We start from the raw sequence: 20866 nt of genomic DNA, 5'->3' as shown, positions 1-20866 counted from the left end.
CAAAAAGCACGTCAACGGTACCAGGGATTCCCAGCCAGTCTCCCATGCTGGTACTTGCCCAGCCTCAAGCTGCTTTGCATTTGCGATCTGACGAGGGCAGGCACATTCAGCTTAGAGTGACCGTTGACAGATAGTTAGCACCAGTGCGGGTCTTTTCAAGCGGAAAAAAATCGTAAGGGTAAGCTTTGATAAAAACAAAAAGCACGTCAACGGTACCAGGGATTCCCAGCCAGTCTCCCATGCTGGTACTTGCCCAGCCTCAAGCTGCTTTGCATTTGCGATCTGACGAGGGCAGGCACATTCAGCTTAGAGTGACCGTTGACAGATAGCTAGCACCAGTGCGGGTCTTTTCAAGCGGAAAAAAATCGTAAGGGTAAGCTTTGATAAAAACAAAAAGCACGTCAACGGTACCAGGGATTCCCAGCCAGTCTCCCATGCTGGTACTTGCCCAGCCTCAAGCTGCTTTGCATTTGCGATCTGATGAGGGCAGGCACATTCAGCTTAGAGTGACCGTTGACAGATAGTTAGCACCAGTGCGGGTCTTTTCAAGCGGAAAAAAATCGTAAGGGTAAGCTTTGATAAAAACAAAAAGCACGTCAACGGTACCAGGAATTCCCAGCCAGTCTCCCATGCTGGTACTTGCCCAGCCTCAAGCTGCTTTGCATTTGCGATCTGAAGAGGGCAGGCACATTCAGCCTTGAGTGACCATTGACAGATAGTTAGCACCAGTGCGGGTCTTTTCAAGCGGAAAAAAATCGTAAGGGTAAGCTTTGATAAAAACAAAAAGCACGTCAACGGTACCAGGGATTCCCAGCCAGTCTCCCATGCTGGTACTTGCCCAGCCTCAAGCTGCTTAGCATTTGCGATCTGACGAGAGCAGGCACATTCAGCTTAGAGTGGCCTTTGACCGATAGTGAGCAACTCTGCGGGCCTTTTCAAGAGGAATAGAATCGTAAGGGTAAGCTTTGATGAAAAAAAAAGGAAACGTCAATGGCACCAGGGATTCCCAGCCAGTCTCCCATGCTGGTACTTGCCCAGCCTCAAGCTGCTTTGCATTTGCGATCTGACGAGGGCAGGCACATTCAGCTTAGAGTGACCATTGACAGATAGTTTGCACCAGTGCGGGTCTTTTCAAGCGGAAAAAAATCGTAAGGGTAAGCTTTGATAAAAACAAAAAGCACGTCAACGGTACCAGGGATTCCCAGCCAGTCTCCCATGCTGGTACTTGCCCAGCCTCAAGCTGCTTTGCATTTGCGATCTGACGAGGGAAGGCACATTCAGCTTAGAGTGACCGTTGACAGATCGTCAGCACCAGTGCGGGTCTTTTCAAGCGGAAAAAAATCGTAAGGGTAAGCTTTGATAAAAACAAAAAGCACGTCAGCGGTACCAAGGATTCCCAGCCAGTCTCCCATGCTGGTACTTGCCCAGCCTCAAGCTGCTTAGCATTTGCGATCTGACGAGAGCAGGCACATTCAGCTTAGAGTGGCCATTGACAGATAGTGAGCAACTCTGCGGGCCTTTTCAAGAGGAATAGAATCGTAAGGGTAAGCTTTGATGAAAAAAAAAGGAACGTCAATGGCACCAGGGATTCCCAGCCAGTCTCCCATGCTGGTACTTGCCCAGCCTCAAGCTGCTTTGCATTTGCGATCTGACGAGGGCAGGCACATTCAGCTTAGAGTGGCCATTGACAGACAGTTAGCACCTGTGCGGGTCTTTTCAAGCGGAAAAAATCGTAAGTGTAAGCTTTGATAAAAACAAAACAATGTGGGAACCGTGCCAGGGATTCCCTGCCAGTCTACCAAGCTGATACTTGCCCAGCCTCAAGCTACTTTGCATTTGTGATCTGACGAAGGCAGGAACATTGAGCTTAGTGCGGCCATTGATGGATTGTTAGCAACTCCGCAAGTTTTTTCTAGAGGAAGAGAATCGTAATACAAAGCTTTGATGAAAACTAAAAAGCATGTCAACGGTACCAGGGATTCCCAGCCAGTCTCCCATGCTGGTACTTGCCCAGCCTGAAGCTGCTTTGCATTTGCGATCTGACGAGGGCAGGGACATTCTGCTTAGAGTGACCGTTGACAGATAGTTAGCACCAGTGCGGGTCTTTTCAAGCGGAAAAAAATCGTAAGGGTAAGCTTTGATAAAAACAAAAAGCACGTCAACGGTAACAGGGATTCCCAGCCAGTCTCCCATGCTGGTACTTGCCCAGCCTCAAGCTGCTTTGCATTTGCGATCTGACGAGGGCAGGCACATTCAGCTTAGAGTGACCGTTGACAGATAGTTAGCACCAGTGCGGGTCTTTTCAAGCGGAAAAAAATCGTAAGGGTAAGCTTTGATAAAAACAAAAAGCACGTCAACTGTACCAGGGATTCCCAGCCAGTCTCCCATGCTGGTACTTGCCCAGCCTCAAGCTGCTTTGCATTTGCGATCTGACGAGGGCAGGCACATTCAGCTTAGAGTGACCGTTGACAGATAGTTAGCACCAGTGCGGGTCTTTTCAAGCGGAAAAAAATCGTAAGGGTAAGCTTTGATAAAAACAAAAAGCACGTCAACGGTACCAGGGATTCCCAGCCAGTCTCCCATGCTGGTACTTGCCCAGCCTCAAGCTGCTTTGCATTTGCGATCTGACGAGGGCAGGCACATTCAGCTTAGAGTGACCATTGACAGATCGTTAGCACCAGTGCGGGTCTTTTCAAGCGGAAAAAAATCGTAAGGGTAAGCTTTGATAAAAACAAAAAGCACGTCAGCGGTACCAGGGATTCCCAGCCAGTCTCCCATGCTGGTACTTGCCCAGCCTCAAGCTGCTTAGCATTTGCGATCTGACGAGAGCAGGCACATTCAGCTTAGAGTGGCCATTGACAGATAGTGAGCAACTCTGCGGGCCTTTTCAAGAGGAATAGAATCGTAAGGGTAAGCTTTGATGAAAAAAAAAGAAACGTCAATGGCACCAGGGATTCCCAGCCAGTCTCCCATGCTGGTACTTGCCCAGCCTCAAGCTGCTTTGCATTTGCGATCTGACGAGGGCAGGCACATTCAGCTTAGAGTGACCATTGACAGACAGTTAGCACCTGTGCGGGTCTTTTCAAGCGGAAAAAATCGTAAGTGTAAGCTTTGATAAAAACAAAACAATGTGGGAACCGTGCCAGGGATTCCCTGCCAGTCTACCAAGCTGATACTTGCCCAGCCTCAAGCTACTTTGCATTTGTGATCTGACGAAGGCAGGAACATTGAGCTTAGTGCGGCCATTGATGGATTGTTAGCAACTCCGCAAGTTTTTTCAAGAGGAAGAGAATCGTAATACAAAGCTTTGATGAAAACTAAAAAGCATGTCAACGGTACCAGGGATTCCTAGCCAGTCTCCCATGCTGGTACTTGCCCAGCCTCAAGCTGCTTTGCATTTGCGATCTGAAGAGGGCAGGCACATTCAGCTTAGAGTGACCGTTGACAGATAGTTAGCACCAGTGCGGGTCTTTTCAAGCGGAAAAAAATCGTAAGGGTAAGCTTTGATAAAAACAAAAAGCACGTCAACGGTACCAGGGATTCCCAGCCAGTCTCCCATGCTGGTACATGCCCAGCCTCAAGCTGCTTTGCATTAGCGATCTGACGAGGGCAGGCACATTCAGCTTAGAGTGACCGTTGACAGATAGTTAGCACCAGTGCGGGTCTTTTCAAGCGGAAAAAAATCGTAAGGGTAAGCTTTGATAAAAACAAAAACCACGTCAACGGTAACAGGGATTCCCAGCCAGTCTCCCATGCTGGTACTTGCCCAGCCTCAAGCTGCTTTGCATTTGCGATCTGACGAGGGCAGACACATTCAGCTTAGAGTGACCGTTGACAGATAGTTAGCACCAGTGCGGGTCTTTTCAAGCGGAAAAAAATCGTAAGGGTAAGCTTTGATAAAAACAAAAAGCACGTCAACGGTACCAGGGATTCCCAGCCAGTCTCCCATGCTGGTACTTGCCCAGCCTCAAGCTGCTTTGCATCTGCGATCTGACGAGGGCAGGCACATTCAGCTTAGAGTGACCGTTGACAGATAGTTAGCACCAGTGCGGGTCTTTTCAAGCGGAAAAAAATCGTAAGGGTTAGCTTTGATAAAAACAAAAAGCACGTCAACGGTACCAGGGATTCCCAGCCAGTCTCCCATGCTGGTACTTGCCCAGCCTCAAGCTGCTTTGCATTTGCGATCTGAAGAGGGCAGGCACATTCAGCTTAGAGTGACCATTGACAGATAGTTAGCACCAGTGCGGGTCTTTTCAAGCGGAAAAAAATCGTAAGGGTAAGCTTTGATAAAAACAAAAAGCACGTCAACGGTACCAGGGATTCCCAGCCAGTCTTCCATGCTGGTACTTGCCCAGCTTCAAGCTGCTTAGCATTTGCGATCTGACGAGAGCAGGCACATTCAGCTTAGAGTGGCCATTGACAGATAGTGAGCAACTCTGCGGGCCTTTTCAAGAGGAATAGAATCGTAAGGGTAAGCTTTGATGAAAAAAAAAGATACGTCAATGGCACCAGGGATTCCCAGCCAGTCTCCCATGCTGGTACTTGCCCAGCCTCAAGCTGCTTTGCATTTGCGATCTGACGAGGGCAGGCACATTCAGCTTAGAATGACCATTGACCGATAGTTTGCACCAGTGCGGGTCTTTTCAAGCGGAAAAAAATCGTAAGGGTAAGCTTTGATAAAAACAAAAAGCACGTCAACGGTACCAGGGATTCCCAGCCAGTCTCCCATGCTGGTACTTGCCCAGCCTCAAGCTGCTTTGCATTTGCGATCTGACGAGGGCAGGCACATTCAGCTTAGAGTGACCGTTGACAGATCGTTACCACCAGTGCGGGTCTTTTCAAGCGGAAAAAAATCGTAAGGGTAAGCTTTGATAAAAACAAAAAGCACGTCAGCGGTACCAGGGATTCCCAGCCAGTCTCCCATGCTGGTACTTGCCCAGCCTCAAGCTGCTTAGCATTTGCGATCTGACGAGAGCAGGCACATTCAGCTTAGAGTGGCCATTGACAGATAGTGAGCAACTCTGCGGGCCTTTTCAAGAGGAATAGAATCGTAAGGGTAAGCTTTGATGAAAAAAAGAGAAACGTCAATGGCACCAGGAATTCCCAGCCAGTCTCCCATGCTGGTACTTGCCCAGCCTCAAGCTGCTTTGCATTTGCGATCTGACGAGGGCAGGCACATTCAGCTTAGAGTGGCCATTGACAGACAGTTAGCACCTGTGCGGGTCTTTTCAAGCGGAAAAAATCGTAAGTGTAAGCTTTGATAAAAACAAAACAATGTGGGAACCGTGCCAGGGATTCCCTGCCAGTCTACCAAGCTGATACTTGCCCAGCCTCAAGCTACTTTGCATTTGTGATCTGACGAAGGCAGGAACATTGAGCTTAGTGCGGCCATTGATGGATTGTTAGCAACTCCGCAAGTTTTTTCAAGAGGAAGAGAATCGTAATACAAAGCTTTGATGAAAACTAAAAAGCATGTCAACGGTACCAGGGATTCCCAGCCAGTCTTCCATGCTGGTACTTGCCCAGCCTCAAGCTGCTTTGCATTTGCGATCTGACGAGGGCAGGCACATTCAGCTTAGAGTGACCATTGACAGATAGTTAGCACCAGTGCGGGTCTTTTCAAGCGGAAAAAAATCGTAAGGGTAAGCTTTGATAAAAACAAAAAGCACGTCAACGGTACCAGGGATTCCCAGCCAGTCTCCCATGCTGGTACTTGCCCAGCCTCAAGCTGCTTTGCATTTGCGATCTGACGAGGGCAGGCACATTCAGCTTAGAGTGACCGTTGACAGGTAGTTAGCACCAGTGCGGGTCTTTTCAAGCGGAAAAAAATCGTAAGGGTAAGCTTTGATAAAAACAAAAAGCACGTCAACGGTACCAGGGATTCCCAGCCAGTCTCCCATGCTGGTACTTGCCCAGCCTCAAGCTGCTTTGCATTTGCGATCTGAAGAGGGCAGGCACATTCAGCTTAGAGTGACCATTGACAGATAGTTAGCACCAGTGCGGGTCTTTTCAAGCGGAAAAAAATCGTAAGGGTAAGCTTTGATAAAAACAAAAAGCACGTCAACGGTACCAGGGATTCCCAGCCAGTCTCCCATGCTGGTACTTGCCCAGCCTCAAGCTGCTTAGCATTTGCGATCTGACGAGAGCAGGCACATTCAGCTTAGAGTGGCCATTGACAGATAGTGAGCAACTCTGCGGGCCTTTTCAAGAGGAATAGAATCGTAAGGGTAAGCTTTGATGAAAAAAAAAGAAACGTCAATGGCACCAGGGATTCCCAGCCAGTCTCCCATGCTGGTACTTGCCCAGCCTCAAGCTGCTTTGCATTTGCAATCTGACGAGGGCAGGCACATTCAGCTTAGAGTGGCCATTGACAGACAGTTAGCACCTGTGCGGGTCTTTTCAAGCGGAAAAAATCGTAAGTGTAAGCTTTGATAAAAACAAAACAATGTGGGAACCGTGCCAGGGATTCCCTGCCAGTCTACCAAGCTGATACTTGCCCAGCCTCAAGCTACTTTGCATTTGTGATCTGACGAAGGCAGGAACATTGAGCTTAGTGCGGCCATTGATGGATTGTTAGCAACTCCGCAAGTTTTTTCAAGAGGAAGAGAATCGTAATACAAAGCTTTGATGAAAACTAAAAAGCATGTCAACGGTACCAGGGATTCCCAGCCAGTCTCCCATGCTGGTACTTGCCCAGCCTCAAACTGCTTTGCATTTGCGATCTGACGAGGGCAGGCACATTCAGCTTAGAGTGACCGTTGACAGATAGTTAGCACCAGTGCGGGTCTTTTCAAGCGGAAAAAAATCGTAAGGGTAAGCTTTGATAAAAACAAAAAGCACGTCAACGGTACCATGGATTCCCAGCCAGTCTCCCATGCTGGTACTTGCCCAGCCTCAAGCTGCTTTGCATTTGCGATCTGACGAGGGCAGGCACATTCAGCTTAGAGTGACCGTTGATAGATAGTTAGCACCAGTGCGGGTCTTTTCAAGCGGAAAAAAATCGTAAGGGTAAGCTTTGATAAAAACAAAAAGCACGTCAACGGTACCAGGGATTCCCAGCCAGTCTCCCATGCTGGTACTTGCCCAGCCTCAAGCTGCTTTGCATTTGCGATCTGACGAGGGCAGGCACATTCAGCTTAGAGTGACCGTTGACAGCTAGTTAGCACCAGTGCGGGTCTTTTCAAGCGGAAAAAAATCGTAAGGGTAAGCTTTGATAAAAACAAAAAGCACGTCAACGGTACCAGGGATTCCCAGCCAGTCTCCCATGCTGGTACTTGCCAAGCCTCAAGCTGCTTTGCATTTGCGATCTGACGAGGGCAGGCACATTCAGCTTAGAGTGACCGTTGACAGATAGTTAGCACCAGTGCGGGTCTTTTCAAGTGGAAAAAAATCGTAAGGGTAAGCTTTGATAAAAACAAAAAGCACGTCAACGGTACCAGGGATTCCCAGCCAGTCTCCCATGCTGGTACTTGCCCAGCCTCAAGCTGCTTTGCATTTGCGATCTGAAGAGGGCAGGCACATTCAGCTTAGAGTGACCATTGACAGATAGTTAGCACCAGTGCGGGTCTTTTCAAGCGGAAAAAAATCGTAAGGGTAAGCTTTGATAAAAACAAAAAGCACGTCAACGGTACCAGGGATTCCCAGCCAGTCTCCCATGCTGGTACTTGCCCAGCCTCAAGCTGCTTTGCATTTGCGATCTGAAGAGGGCAGGCACATTCAGCTTAGAGTGACCATTGACAGATAGTTAGCACCAGTGCGGGTCTTTTCAAGCGGAAAAAAATCGTAAGGGTAAGCTTTGATAAAAACAAAAAGCACGTCAACGGTACCAGGGATTCCCAGCCAGTCTCCCATGCTGGTACTTGCCCAGCCTCAAGCTGCTTTGCATTTGCAATCTGACGAGGGCAGGCACATTCAGCTTAGAGTGACCGTTGACAGATAGTTAGCACCAGTGCGGGTCTTTTCAAGCGGAAAAAAATCGTAAGGGTAAGCTTTGATAAAAACAAAAAGCACGTCAACGGTACGAGGGATTCCCAGCCAGTCTCCCATGCTGGTACTTGCCCAGCCTCAAGCTGCTTTGCATTTGCGATCTGACGAGGGCAGGCACATTCAGCTTAGAGTGACCGTTGACAGCTAGTTAGCACCAGTGCGGGTCTTTTCAAGCGGAAAAAAATCGTAAGGGTAAGCTTTGATAAAAACAAAAAGCACGTCAACGGTACCAGGGATTCCCAGCCAGTCTCCCATGCTGGTACTTGCCCAGCCTCAAGCTGCTTTGCATTTGCGATCTGACGAGGGCAGGCACATACAGCTTAGAGTGACCGTTGACAGATAGTTAGCACCAGTGCGGGTCTTTTCAAGCGGAAAAAAATCGTAAGGGTAAGCTTTGATAAAAACAAAAAGCACGTCAACGGTACCAGGGATTCCCAGCCAGTCTCCCATGCTGGTACTTGCCCAGCCTCAAGCTGCTTTGCATTTGCGATCTGAAGAGGGCAGCCACATTCAGCTTAGAGTGACCATTGACAGATAGTTAGCACCAGTGCGGGTCTTTTCAAGCGGAAAAAAATCATAAGGGTAAGCTTTGATAAAAACAATAAGCACGTCAACGGTACCAGGGATTCCCAGCCAGTCTCCCATGCTGGTACTTGCCCAGCCTCAAGCTGCTTTGCATTTGCGATCTGAAGAGGGCAGGCACATTCAGCTTAGAGTGACCATTGACAGATAGTTAGCACCAGTGCGGGTCTTTTCAAGCGGAAAAAAATCGTAAGGGTAAGCTTTGATAAAAACAAAAAGCACGTCAACGGTACCAGGGATTCCCAGCCAGTCTCCCATGCTGGTACTTGCCCAGCCTCAAGCTGCTTAGCATTTGCGATCTGACGAGAGCAGGCACATTCAGCTTAGAGTGGCCATTGACAGATAGTGAGCAACTCTGCGGGCCTTTTCAAGAGGAATAGAATCGTAAGGGTAAGCTTTGATGAAAAAAAAAGAAACGTCAATGGCACCAGGGATTCCCAGCCAGTCTCCCATGCTGGTACTTGCCCAGCCTCAAGCTGCTTTGCATTTGCGATCTGACGAGGGCAGGCACATTCAGCTTAGAGTGACCATTGACAGATAGTTTGCGCCAGTGCGGGTCTTTTCAAGCGGAAAAAAATCGTAAGGGTAAGCTTTGATAAAAACAAAAAGCACGTCAACGGTACCAGGGATTCCCAGCCAGTCTCCCATGCTGGTACTTGCCCAGCCTCAAGCTGCTTTGCATTTGCGATCTGACGAGGGCAGGCACATTCAGCTTAGAGTGACCGTTAACAGATCGTTAGCACCAGTGCGGGTCTTTTCAAGCGGAAAAAAATCGTAAGGGTAAGCTTTGATAAAAACAAAAAGCACGTCAGCGGTACCAGGGATTCCCAGCCAGTCTCCCATGCTGGTACTTGCCCAGCCTCAAGCTGCTTCGCATTTGCGATCTGACGAGAGCAGGCACATTCAGCTTAGAGTGGCCATTGACAGATAGTGAGCAACTCTGCGGGCCTTTTCAAGAGGAATAGAATCGTAAGGGTAAGCTTTGATGAAAAAAAAAGAAACGTCAATGGCACCAGGGATTCCCAGCCAGTCTCCCATGCTGGTACTTGCCCAGCCTCAAGCTGCTTTGCATTTGCGATCTGACGAGGGCAGGCACATTCAGCTTAGAGTGGCCATTGACAGACAGTTAGCACCTGTGCGGGTCTTTTCAAGCGGAAAAAATCGTAAGTGTAAGCTTTGATAAAAACAAAACAATGTGGGAACCGTGCCAGGGATTCCCTGCCAGTCTACCAAGCTGATACTTGCCCAGCCTCAAGCTACTTTGCATTTGTGATCTGACGAAGGCAGGAACATTGAGCTTAGTGCGGCCATTGATGGATTGTTAGCAACTCTGCAAGTTTTTTCAAGAGGAAGAGAATCGTAATACAAAGCTTTGATGAAAACTAAAAAGCATGTCAACGGTACCAGGAATTCCCAGCCAGTCTCCCATGCTGCTACTTGCCCAGCCTCAAGTAGCTCAGCATTTGCGATCTGACGAGGGCAGGCCCATTCAGCATAAAGAAGTAATTGACAGATAGGTCTGTAGCACAAATTTGGGTCTTTTCAAGCGGCAAAAAATCGTAAGGGTAAGCTTTGATAAAAACAAACAGCACGTTAACGGTACCAGGGATTCCCAGCCAGTCTCCCATGCTGGTACTTGCCCAGCCTCAAGCTGCTTTGCATTTGCGATCTGTCGAGGGAAGGCACATTCAGCTTAGAGTGACCGTTGACAGATAGTTAGCACCAGTGCGGGTCTTTTCAAGCGGAAAAAAATCGTAAGGGTAAGCTTTGATAAAAACAAAAAGCACGTCAACGGTACCAGGGATTCCCAGCCAGTCTCCCATGCTGGTACTTGCCCAGCCTCAAGCTGCTTTGCATTTGCGATCTGACAAGGGCAGGCACATTCAGCTTAGCGTGACCATTGACAGATTGTTAGCACCAGTGCGGGTCTTTTCAAGCGGAAAAAAATCGTAAGGGTAAGCTTTGATAAAAACAAAAAGCACGTCAGCGGTACCAGGGATTCCCAGCCAGTCTCCCATGCTGGTACTTGCCCAGCCTCAAGCTGCTTAGCATTTGCGATCTGACGAGAGCAGGCACATTCAGCTTAGAGAGGCCATTGACAGATAGTGAGCAACTCTGCGGGCCTTTTCAAGAGGAATAGAATCGTAAGGGTAAGCTTTGATAAAAAAAAAAGAAACGTCAATGGCACCAGGTATTCCCAGCCAGTCTCCCATGCTGGTACTTGCCCAGCCTCAAGCTGCTTTGCATTTGCGATCTGACGAGGGCAGGCACATTCAGCTTAGAGTGGCCATTGACAGACAGTTAGCACCTGTGCGGGTCTTTTCAAGCGGAAAAAATCGTAAGTGTAAGCTTTGATAAAAACAAAACAATGTGGGAACCGTGCCAGGGATTCCCTGCCAGTCTACCAAGCTGATACTTGCCCAGCCTCAAGCTACTTTGCATTTGTGATCTGACGAAGGCAGGAACATTGAGCTTAGTGCGGCCATTGATGGATTGTTAGCAACTCCGCAAGTTTTTTCAAGAGGAAGAGAATCGTAATACAAAGCTTTGATGAAAACTAAAAAGCATGTCAACGGTACCAGGGATTCCCAGCCAGTCTCCCATGCTGGTACTTGCCCAGCCTCAAGCTGCTTTGCATTTGCTATCTGACGAGGGCAGGCACATTCAGCTTAGAGTGACCGTTGACAGATAGTTAGCACCAGTGCGGGTCATTTCAAGCGGAAAAAAATCGTAAGGGTAAGCTTTGATAAAAACAAAAAGCACGTCAACGGTACCAGGGATTCCCAGCCAGTCTCCCATGCTGGTACTTGCCCAGCCTCAAGCTGCTTTGCATTTGCTATCTGACGAGGGCAGGCACATTCAGCTTAGAGTGACCGTTGACAGATAGTTAGCACCAGTGCGGGTCTTTTCAAGCGGAAAAAAATCGAAAGGGTAAGCTTTGATAAAAACAAAAAGCACGTCAACGGAACCAGGGATTCCCAGCCAGTCTCCCATGCTGGTACTTGCCCAGCCTCAAGCTGCTTTGCATTTGCGATCTGACGAGGGCAGGCACATTCAGCTTAGAGTGACCGTTGACAGATAGTTAGCACCAGTGCGGGTCTTTTCAAGCGTAAAAAAATCGTAAGGGTAAGCTTTGATAAAAACAAAAAGCACGTCAACGGTACCAGGGATTCCCAGCTAGTCTCCTATGCTGGTACTTGCCCAGCCTCAAGCTGCTTTGCATTTGCGATCTGACGAGGGCAGGCACATTCAGCTTAGAGTGGCCATTGACAGATAGTGAGCAACTCTGCGGGCCTTTTCAAGAGGAATAGAATCGTAAGTGTAAGCTTTGATGAAAAAAAAAGAAACGTCAATGGCACCAGGGATTCCCAGCCAGTCTCCCATGCTGGTACTTGCCCAGCCTCAAGCTGCTTTGCATTTGCGATCTGACGAGGGCAGGCACATTCAGCTTAGAGTGGCCATTGACAGACAGTCAGCACCTGTGCGGGTCTTTTCAAGCGGAAAAAATCATAAGTGTAAGCTTTGATAAAAACAAAACAATGTGGGAACCGTGCCAGGGATTCCCTGCCAGTCTACCAAGCTGATACTTGCCCAGCCTCAAGCTACTTTGCATTTGTGATCTGACGAAGGCAGGAACATTGAGCTTAGTGCGGCCATTGATGGATTGTTAGCAACTCCGCAAGTTTTTTCAAGAGGAAGAGAATCGTAATACAAAGCTTTGATGAAAACTAAAAAGCATGTCAACGGTACCAGGGATTCCCAGCCAGTCTCCCATGCTGGTACTTACAAGCCTCAAGCTGCTTTGCATTTGTGATCTGACGAGGGCAGGCACATTCAGCTTAGAGTGACCGTTGACAGATAGTTAGCACCAGTGCGGGTCTTTTCAAGCGGAAAAAAATCGTAAGGGTAAGCTTTGATAAAAACAAAAAGCACGTCAACTATACCAGGGATTCCCAGCCAGTCTCCCATGCTGGTACTTGCCCAGCCTCAAGCTGCTTTGCATTTGCGATCTGACGAGGGCAGGCACATTCAGCTTAGAGTGGCCATTGACAGACAGTTAGCACCTGTGCGGGTCTTTTCAAGCGGAAAAAATCGTAAGTGTAAGCTTTGATAAAAACAAAACAATGTGGGAACCGTGCCAGGGATTCCCTGCCAGTCTACCAAGCTGATACTTGCCCAGCCTCAAGCTACTTTGCATTTGTGATCTGACGAAGGCAGGAACATTGAGCTTAGTGCAGCCATTGATGGATTGTTAGCAACTCCGCAAGTTTTTTCAAGAGGAAGAGAATCGTAATACAAAGCTTTGATGAAAACTAAAAAGCATGTCAACGGTACCAGGGATTCCCAGCCAGTCTCCCATGCTGGTACTTGCCCAGCCTCAAGCTGCTTTGCATTTGCGATCTGACGAGGGCAGGCACATTCAGCTTAGAGTGACCGTTGACAGATAGTTAGCACCAGTGCGGGTCTTTTCAAGCGGAAAAAAATCGTAAGGGTAAGCTTTGATAAAAACAAAAAGCACGTCAACGGTACCAGGGATTCCCAGCCAGTCTCCCATGCTGGTACTTGCCCAGCCTCAAGCTGCTTTGCATTTGCGATCTGACGAGGGCAGGCACATTCAGCTTAGAGTGACCGTTGACAGATAGTTAGCACCAGTGCGGGTCTTTTCAAGCGGAAAAAAATCGTAAGGGTAAGCTTTGATAAAAACAAAAAGCACGTCAACGGTACCAGGGATTCCCAGCCAGTCTGCCATGCTGGTACTTGCCCAGCCTCAAGCTGCTTTGCATTTGCGATCTGACGAGGGCAGGCACATTCAGCTTAGAGTGACCGTTGACAGATAGTTAGCACCAGTGCGGGTCTTTTCAAGCGGAAAAAAATCGTAAGGGTAAGCTTTGATAAAAACAAAAAGCACGTCAACGGTACCAGGGATTCCCAGCCAGTCTCCCATGCTGGTACTTGCCCAGCCTCAAGCTGCTTTGCATTTGCGATCTGACGAGGGCAGGCACATTCACCTTAGAGTGACCGTTGACAGATAGTTAGCACCAGTGCGGGTCTTTTCAAGCGGAAAAAAATCGTAAGGGTAAGCTTTGATAAAAACAAAAAGCACGTCAACGGTACCAGGGATTCCCAGCCAGTCTCCCATGCTGGTACTTGCCCAGCCTCAAGCTGCTTTGCATTTGCGATCTGACGAGGGCAGGCACATTCAGCTTAGAGTGACCATTGACAGATCGTTAGCACCAGTGCGGGTCTTTTCAAGCGGAAAAACATCGTAAGGGTAAGCTTTGATAAAAACAAAAAGCATGTCAGCGGTACCAGTGATTCCCAGCCAGTCTCCCATGCTGGTACTTGCCCAGCCTCAAGCTGCTTAGCATTTGCGATCTGACGAGAGCAGGCACATTCAGCTTAGAGTGGCCATTGACAGATAGTGAGCAACTCTGCGGGCCTTTTCAAGAGGAATAGAATCGTAAGGGTAAGCTTTGATGAAAAAAAAAAGAAACGTCAATGGCACCAGGGATTCCCAGCCAGTCTCCCATGCTGGTACTCGCCCAGCCTCAAGCTGCTTTGCATTTGCGATCTGACGAGGGCAGGCACATTCAGCTTAGAGTGGCCATTGACAGACAGTTAGCACCTGTGCGGGTCTTTTCAAGCGGAAAAAATCGTAAGTGTAAGCTTTGATAAAAACAAAACAATGTGGGAACCGTGCCAGGGATTCCCTGCCAGTCTACCAAGCTGATACTTGCCCAGCCTCAAGCTACTTTGCATTTGTGATCTGACGAAGGCAGGAACATTGAGCTTAGTGCGGCCATTGATGGATTGTTAGCAACCCCGCAAGTTTTTTCAAGAGGAAGAGAATCGTAATACAAAGCTTTGATGAAAACTAAAAAGCATGTCAACGGTACCAGGAATTCCCAGCCAGTCTCCCATGCTGGCACTTGCCCAGCCTCAAGTAGCTCAGCATTTGCGATCTGACGAGGGCAGGCCCATTCAGCATAAAGAAGTAATTGACAGATAGGTCTGTAGCACAAATTTGGGTCTTTTCAAGCGGCAAAAAATTGTAAGGGTAAGCTTTGATAAAAACAAAAAGCACGTCAACGGTACCAGGGATTCCCAGCCAGTCTCCCTTGCTGGTACTTGCCCAGCCTCAAGCTGCTTTGCATTTGCGATCTGACGAGGACAGGCACATTCAGCTTAGAGTGACCATTGACAGATAGTTAGCACCAGTGCGGGTCTTTTCAAGCGGAAAAAAATCGTAAGGGTAAGCTTTGATAAAAACAAAAAGCACGTCAACGGTACCAGGGATTCCCAGCCAGTCTCCCATGCTGGTACTTGCCCAGCCTCAAGCTGCTTTGCATTTGCGATCTGACGAGGGCAGGCACATTCAGCTTAGAGTGACCGTTGACAGATAGCTAGCACCAGTGCGGGTCTTTTCAAGCGGAAAAAAATCGTAAGGGTAAGCTTTGATAAAAACAAAAAGCACGTCAACGGTACCAGGGATTCCCAGCCAGTCTCCCATGCTGGTACTTGCCCAGCCTCAAGCTGCTTTGCATTTGCGATCTGACGAGGGCAGGCACATTCAGCTTAGAGTGACCGTTGACAGATAGTTAGCACCAGTGCGGGTCTTTTCAAGCGGAAAAAAATCGTAAGGGTAAGCTTTGATAAAAACAAAAAGCACGTCAACGGTACCAGGGATTCCCAGCCAGTCTCCCATGCTGGTACTTGCCCAGCCTCAAGCTGCTTTGCATTTGCGATCTGACGAGGGCAGGCACATTCAGCTTAGAGTGACCGTTGACAGATAGTTAGCACCAGTGCGGGTCTTTTCAAGCGGAAAAAAATCGTAAGGGTAAGCTTTGATAAAAACAAAAAGCACGTCAACGGTACCAGGGATTCCCAGCCAGTCTCCCATGCTGGTACTTGCCCAGCCTCAAGCTGCTTTGCATTTGCGATCTGACGAGGGCAGGCACATTCAGCTTAGAGTGACCGTTGACAGATAGTTAGCACCAGTGCGGGTCTTTTCAAGCGGAAAAAAATCGTAAGGGTAAGCTTTGATAAAAACAAACAGCACTTCAACGGTACCAGGGATTCCCAGCCAGTCTCCCATGCTGGTACTTGCCCAGCCTCAAGCTGCTTTGCATTTGTGATCTGACGAGGGCAGGCACATTCAGCTTAGAGTGACCATTGACAGATAGTTAGCACCAGTGCGGGTCTTTTCAAGCGGAAAAAAATCGTAAGGGTAAGCTTTGATAAAAACAAAAAGCACGTCAACGGTACCAGGGATTCCCAGCCAGTCTCCCATGCTGGTACTTGCCCAGCCTCAAGCTGCTTTGCATTTGCGATCTGACGAGGGCAGGCACATTCAGCTTAGAGTGACCATTGACAGATCGTTAGCACCAGTGCGGGTCTTTTCAAGCGGAAAAAAATCGTAAGGGTAAGCTTTGATAAAAACAAAAAGCACGTCAGCGGTACCAGGGATTCCCAGCCAGTCTCCCATGCTGGTACTTGCCCAGCCTCAAGCTGCTTAGCATTTGCGATCTGACGAGAGCAGGCACATTCAGCTTAGAGTGGCCATTGACAGAAAGTGAGCAACTCTGCGGGCCTTTTCAAGAGGAATAGAATCGTAAGGGTAAGCTTTGATGAAAAAAAAAGAAACGTCAATGGCACCAGGGATTCCCAGCCAGTCTCCCATGCTGGTACTTGCCCAGCCTCAAGCTGCTTTGCATTTGCGATCTGACGAGGGCAGGCACATTCAGCTTAGAGTGGCCATTGACAGACAGTTAGCACCTGTGCGGGTCTTTTCAAGCGGAAAAAATCGTAAGTGTAAGCTTTGATAAAAACAAAACAATGTGGGAACCGTGCCAGGGATTCCCTGCCAGTCTACCAAGCTGATACTTGCCCAGCCTCAAGCTACTTTGCATTTGTGATCTGACGAAAGCAGGAACATTGAGCTTAGTGCGGCCATTGATGGATTGTTAGCAACCCCGCAAGTTTTTTCAAGAGGAAGAGAATCGTAATACAAAGCTTTGATGAAAACTAAAAAGCATGTCAACGGTACCAGGAATTCCCAGCCAGTCTCCCATGCTGGTACTTGCCCAGCCTCAAGTAGCTCAGCATTTGCGATCTGACGAGGGCAGGCCCATTCAGCATAAAGAAGTAATTGACAGATAGGTCTGTAGCACAAATTTGGGTCTTTTCAAGCGGCAAAAAATTGTAAGGGTAAGCTTTGATAAAAACAAAAAGCACGTCAACGGTACCAGGGATTCCCAGCCAGTCTCCCTTGCTGGTACTTGCCCAGCCTCAAGCTGCTTTGCATTTGCGATCTGACGAGGACAGGCACATTCAGCTTAGAGTGACCATTGACAGATAGTTAGCACCAGTGCGGGTCTTTTCAAGCGGCAAAAAATCGTAAGGGTAAGCTTTGATAAAAACAAAAAGCACGTTAACGGTACCAGGGATTCCCAGCCAGTCTCCCATGCTGGTACTTGCCCAGCCTCAAGCTGCTTTGCATTTGCGATCTGACGAGGGCAGGCACATTCAGCTTAGGGTGACCGTTGACAGATAGCTAGCACCAGTGCGGGTCTTTTCAAGCGGAAAAAAATCGTAAGGGTAAGCTTTGATAAAAACAAAAAGCACGTCAACGGTACCAGGGATTCCTAGCCAGTTTCCCATGCTGGTACTTGCCCAGCCTCAAGCTGCTTTGCATTTGCGATCTGACGAGGGCAGGCACATTCAGCTTAGAGTGACCGTTGACATATAGTTAGCACCAGTGCGGGTCTTTTCAAGCGGAAAAAAATCGTAAGGGTAAGCTTTGATAAAAACAAAAAGCACGTCAGCGGTACCAGGGATTCCCAGCCAGTCTCCCATGCTGGTACTTGCCCAGCCTCAAGCTGCTTTGCATTTGCGATCTGACGAGGGCAGGCACATTCAGCTTAGAGTGACCGTTGACAGATAGTTAGCACCAGTGCGGGTCTTTTCAAGCGGAAAAAAATCGTAAGGGTAAGCTTTGATAAAAACAAAAAGCACGTCAACGGTACCAGGGATTCCCAGCCAGTCTCCCATGCTGGTACTTGCCCAGCCTCAAGCTGCTTTGCATTTGCGATCTGACGAGGGCAGGCACATTCAGCTTAGAGTGACCGTTGACAGATAGTTAGCACCAGTGCGGGTCTTTTCAAGCGGAAAAAAATCGTAAGGGTAAGCTTTGATAAAAACAAAAAGCACGTCAACGGTACCAGGGATTCCCAGCCAGTCTCCCATGCTGGTACTTGCCCAGCCTCAAGCTGCTTTACATTTGCGATCTGACGAGGGCAGGCACATTCAGCTTAGAGTGACCATTGACAGATAGTTAGCACCAGTGCGGGTCTTTTCAAGCGGAAAAAAATCGTAAGGGTAAGCTTTGATAAAAACAAAAAGCACGTCAACGGTACCAGGGATTCCCAGCCAGTCTCCCATGCTGGTACTTGCCCAGCCTCAAGCTGCTTTGCATTTGCGATCTGACGAGGGCAGAAACATTCAGCTTAGAGTGACCATTGACAGATCGTTAGCACCAGTGCGGGTCTTTTCAAGCGGAAAAAAATCGTAAGGGTAAGCTTTGATAAAAACAAAAAGCACGTCAGCGGTACCAGGGATTCCCAGCCAGTCTCCCATGCTGGTACTTGCCCAGCCTCAAGCTGCTTAGCATTTGCGATCTGACGAGAGCAGGCACATTCAGCTTAGAGTGGCCATTGACGGATAGTGAGCAACTCTGCGGGCCTTTTCAAGAGGAATAGAATCGTAAGGGTAAGCTTTGATGAAAAAAAAAGAAACGTCAATGGCACCAGGGATTCCCAGCCAGTCTCCCATGCTGGTACTTGCCCAGCCTCAAGCTACTTTGCATTTGCGATCTGACGAGGGCAGGCACATTCAGCTTAGAGTGGCCATTGACAGACAGTTAGCACCTGTGCGGGTCTTTTCAAGCGGAAAAAATCGTAAGTGTAAGCTTTGATAAAAACAAAACAATGTGGGAACCGTGCCAGGGATTCCCTGCCAGTCTACCAAGCTGATACTTGCCCAGCCTCAAGCTACTTTGCATTTGTGATCTGACGAAGGCAGGAACATTGAGCTTAGTGCGGCCATTGATGGATTGTTAGCAACCCCGCAAGTTTTTTCAAGAGGAAGAGAATCGTAATACAAAGCTTTGATGAAAACTAAAAAGCATGTCAACGGTACCAGGAATTCCCAGCCAGTCTCCCATGCTGGTACTTGCCCAGCCTCAAGTAGCTCAGCATTTGCGATCTGACGAGGGCAGGCCCATTCAGCATAAAGAAGTAATTGACAGATAGGTCTGTAGCACAAATTTGGGTCTTTTCAAGCGGCAAAAAATTGTAAGGGTAAGCTTTGATAAAAACAAAAAGCACGTCAACGGTACCAGGGATTCCCTGCCAGTCTCCCTTGCTGGTACTTGCCCAGCCTCAAGCTGCTTTGCATTTGCGATCTGACGAGGACAGGCACATTCAGCTTAGAGTGACCATTGACAGATAGTTAGCACCAGTGCGGGTCTTTTCAAGCGGAAAAAAATCGTAAGGGTAAGCTTTGATAAAAACAAAAAGCACGTCAACGGTACCAGGGATTCCCAGCCAGTCTCCCATGCTGGTACTTGCCCAGCCTCAAGCTGCTTTGCATTTGCGATCTGACGAGGGCAGAAACATTCAGCTTAGAGTGACCATTGACAGATAGTTAGCACCAGTGCGGGTCTTTTCAAGCGGAAAAAAATCGTAAGGGTAAGCTTTGATAAAAACAAAAAGCACGTCAGCGGTACCAGGGATTCCCAGCCAGTCTCCCATGCTGGTACTTGCCCAGCCTCAAGCTGCTTAGCATTTGCGATCTGACGAGAGCAGGCACATTCAGCTTAGAGTGGCCATTGACAGATAGTGAGCAACTCTGCGGGCCTTTTCAAGAGGAATAGAATCGTAAGGGTAAGCTTTGATGAAAAAAAAAGAAACGTCAATGGCACCAGGGATTCCCAGCCAGTCTCCCATGCTGGTACTTGCCCAGCCTCAAGCTGCTTTGCATTTGCGATCTGACGAGGGCAGGCACATTCAGCTTAGAGTGGCCATTGACAGACAGTTAGCACCTGTGCGGGTCTTTTCAAGCGGAAAAAATCGTAAGTGTAAGCTTTGATAAAAACAAAACAATGTGGGAACCGTGCCAGGGATTCCATGCCAGTCTACCAAGCTGATACTTGCCCAGCCTCAAGCTACTTTGCATTTGTGATCTGACGAAGGCAGGAACATTGAGCTTAGTGCGGCCATTGATGGATTGTTAGCAACTCCGCAAGTTTTTTCAAGAGGAAGAGAATCGTAATACAAAGCTTTGATGAAAACTAAAAAGCATGTCAACGGTACCAGGAATTCCCAGCCAGTCTCCCATGCTGGTACTTGCCCAGCCTCAAGTAGCTCAGCATTTGCGATCTGACGAGGGCAGGCCCATTCAGCATAAAGAAGTAATTGACAGATAGGTCTGTAGCACAAATTTGGGTCTTTTCAAGCGGCAAAAAATTGTAAGGGTAAGCTTTGATAAAAACAAAAAGCACGTCAACGGTACCAGGGATTCCCAGCCAGTCTCCCTTGCTGGTACTTGCCCAGCCTCAAGCTGCTTTGCATTTGCGATCTGACGAGGGCAGGCACATTCAGCTTAGAGTGACCATTGACAGATGGTTAGCACCAGTGCGGGTCTTTTCAAGCGGAAAAAAATCGTAAGGGTACGCTTTGATAAAAACAAAAAGCACGTCAGCGGTACCATGGATTCCCAGCCAGTCTCCCATGCTGGTACTTGCCCAGCCTCAAGCTGTTTAGCATTTGCGATCTGACGAGAGCAGGCACATTCAGCTTAGAGTGGCCATTGACAGATAGTGAGCAACTCTGCGGGCCTTTTCAAGAGGAATAGAATCGTAAGGGTAAGCTTTGATGAAAAAAAAAGAAACGTCAATGGCACCAGGGATTCCCAGCCAGTCTCCCATGCTGGTACTTGCCCAGCCTCAAGCTGCTTTGCATTTGCGATCTGACGAGGGCAGGCACATTCAGCTTAGAGTGGCCATTGACAGACAGTTAGCACCTGTGCGGGTCTTTTCAAGCGGAAAAAATCGTAAGTGTAAGCTTTGATAAAAACAAAACAATGTGGGAACCGTGCCAGGGATTCCCTGCCAGTCTACCAAGCTGATACTTGCCCAGCCTCAAGCAACTTTGCATTTGTGATCTGACGAAGGCAGGAACATTGAGCTTAGTGCGGCCATTGATGGATTGTTAGCAACCCCGCAAGTTTTTTCAAGAGG

The 20866-nt window shown here is 48.3% G+C and overlaps 31 pseudogenes; all 31 read right to left on the bottom strand.

Annotated features, from left to right (window-relative positions):
• Positions 1 to 9: 9 nt before the first annotated feature.
• LOC138660437 (5S ribosomal RNA) lies at positions 10 to 128 on the bottom strand (annotated as a pseudogene).
• Positions 129 to 204: 76 nt separating this feature from the next.
• LOC138660424 (5S ribosomal RNA) lies at positions 205 to 323 on the bottom strand (annotated as a pseudogene).
• Positions 324 to 399: 76 nt separating this feature from the next.
• On the bottom strand, positions 400 to 518 carry LOC138659719 (5S ribosomal RNA; annotated as a pseudogene).
• A 271-nt stretch (positions 519 to 789) lies between these two features.
• On the bottom strand, positions 790 to 908 carry LOC138659163 (5S ribosomal RNA; annotated as a pseudogene).
• A 77-nt stretch (positions 909 to 985) lies between these two features.
• On the bottom strand, positions 986 to 1104 carry LOC138659553 (5S ribosomal RNA; annotated as a pseudogene).
• Positions 1105 to 1570: 466 nt separating this feature from the next.
• LOC138658839 (5S ribosomal RNA) lies at positions 1571 to 1689 on the bottom strand (annotated as a pseudogene).
• Positions 1690 to 2546: 857 nt separating this feature from the next.
• Positions 2547 to 2665, bottom strand: LOC138659283 (5S ribosomal RNA; annotated as a pseudogene).
• A 76-nt stretch (positions 2666 to 2741) lies between these two features.
• LOC138659070 (5S ribosomal RNA) lies at positions 2742 to 2860 on the bottom strand (annotated as a pseudogene).
• A 76-nt stretch (positions 2861 to 2936) lies between these two features.
• LOC138659552 (5S ribosomal RNA) lies at positions 2937 to 3055 on the bottom strand (annotated as a pseudogene).
• Positions 3056 to 3912: 857 nt separating this feature from the next.
• LOC138659898 (5S ribosomal RNA) lies at positions 3913 to 4031 on the bottom strand (annotated as a pseudogene).
• Positions 4032 to 4497: 466 nt separating this feature from the next.
• Positions 4498 to 4616, bottom strand: LOC138659896 (5S ribosomal RNA; annotated as a pseudogene).
• Positions 4617 to 4692: 76 nt separating this feature from the next.
• Positions 4693 to 4811, bottom strand: LOC138660412 (5S ribosomal RNA; annotated as a pseudogene).
• Positions 4812 to 4887: 76 nt separating this feature from the next.
• On the bottom strand, positions 4888 to 5006 carry LOC138659069 (5S ribosomal RNA; annotated as a pseudogene).
• Positions 5007 to 5082: 76 nt separating this feature from the next.
• LOC138658732 (5S ribosomal RNA) lies at positions 5083 to 5201 on the bottom strand (annotated as a pseudogene).
• Positions 5202 to 5668: 467 nt separating this feature from the next.
• LOC138660401 (5S ribosomal RNA) lies at positions 5669 to 5787 on the bottom strand (annotated as a pseudogene).
• Positions 5788 to 6058: 271 nt separating this feature from the next.
• Positions 6059 to 6177, bottom strand: LOC138658449 (5S ribosomal RNA; annotated as a pseudogene).
• Positions 6178 to 6644: 467 nt separating this feature from the next.
• LOC138659179 (5S ribosomal RNA) lies at positions 6645 to 6763 on the bottom strand (annotated as a pseudogene).
• A 271-nt stretch (positions 6764 to 7034) lies between these two features.
• LOC138660389 (5S ribosomal RNA) lies at positions 7035 to 7153 on the bottom strand (annotated as a pseudogene).
• A 76-nt stretch (positions 7154 to 7229) lies between these two features.
• Positions 7230 to 7348, bottom strand: LOC138658725 (5S ribosomal RNA; annotated as a pseudogene).
• An 856-nt stretch (positions 7349 to 8204) lies between these two features.
• Positions 8205 to 8323, bottom strand: LOC138659172 (5S ribosomal RNA; annotated as a pseudogene).
• Positions 8324 to 8789: 466 nt separating this feature from the next.
• LOC138658437 (5S ribosomal RNA) lies at positions 8790 to 8908 on the bottom strand (annotated as a pseudogene).
• A 76-nt stretch (positions 8909 to 8984) lies between these two features.
• Positions 8985 to 9103, bottom strand: LOC138659551 (5S ribosomal RNA; annotated as a pseudogene).
• A 76-nt stretch (positions 9104 to 9179) lies between these two features.
• Positions 9180 to 9298, bottom strand: LOC138659513 (5S ribosomal RNA; annotated as a pseudogene).
• A 271-nt stretch (positions 9299 to 9569) lies between these two features.
• LOC138658837 (5S ribosomal RNA) lies at positions 9570 to 9688 on the bottom strand (annotated as a pseudogene).
• Positions 9689 to 10744: 1056 nt separating this feature from the next.
• Positions 10745 to 10863, bottom strand: LOC138659936 (5S ribosomal RNA; annotated as a pseudogene).
• Positions 10864 to 11720: 857 nt separating this feature from the next.
• On the bottom strand, positions 11721 to 11839 carry LOC138659537 (5S ribosomal RNA; annotated as a pseudogene).
• A 76-nt stretch (positions 11840 to 11915) lies between these two features.
• LOC138658836 (5S ribosomal RNA) lies at positions 11916 to 12034 on the bottom strand (annotated as a pseudogene).
• An 857-nt stretch (positions 12035 to 12891) lies between these two features.
• On the bottom strand, positions 12892 to 13010 carry LOC138659746 (5S ribosomal RNA; annotated as a pseudogene).
• Positions 13011 to 13086: 76 nt separating this feature from the next.
• LOC138660377 (5S ribosomal RNA) lies at positions 13087 to 13205 on the bottom strand (annotated as a pseudogene).
• A 466-nt stretch (positions 13206 to 13671) lies between these two features.
• On the bottom strand, positions 13672 to 13790 carry LOC138659281 (5S ribosomal RNA; annotated as a pseudogene).
• Positions 13791 to 14847: 1057 nt separating this feature from the next.
• Positions 14848 to 14966, bottom strand: LOC138660366 (5S ribosomal RNA; annotated as a pseudogene).
• Between the last annotated feature and the right edge of the window lie 5900 nt (positions 14967 to 20866).

Source organism: Ranitomeya imitator, chromosome 1, assembly GCF_032444005.1.
Source record: "Ranitomeya imitator isolate aRanImi1 chromosome 1, aRanImi1.pri, whole genome shotgun sequence".
NCBI lineage: Eukaryota > Metazoa > Chordata > Amphibia > Anura > Dendrobatidae > Ranitomeya > Ranitomeya imitator.
The sequence above is the reverse complement of the archived record's forward strand: the minus strand, read 5'-3'. Positions and strand labels throughout refer to the sequence as shown.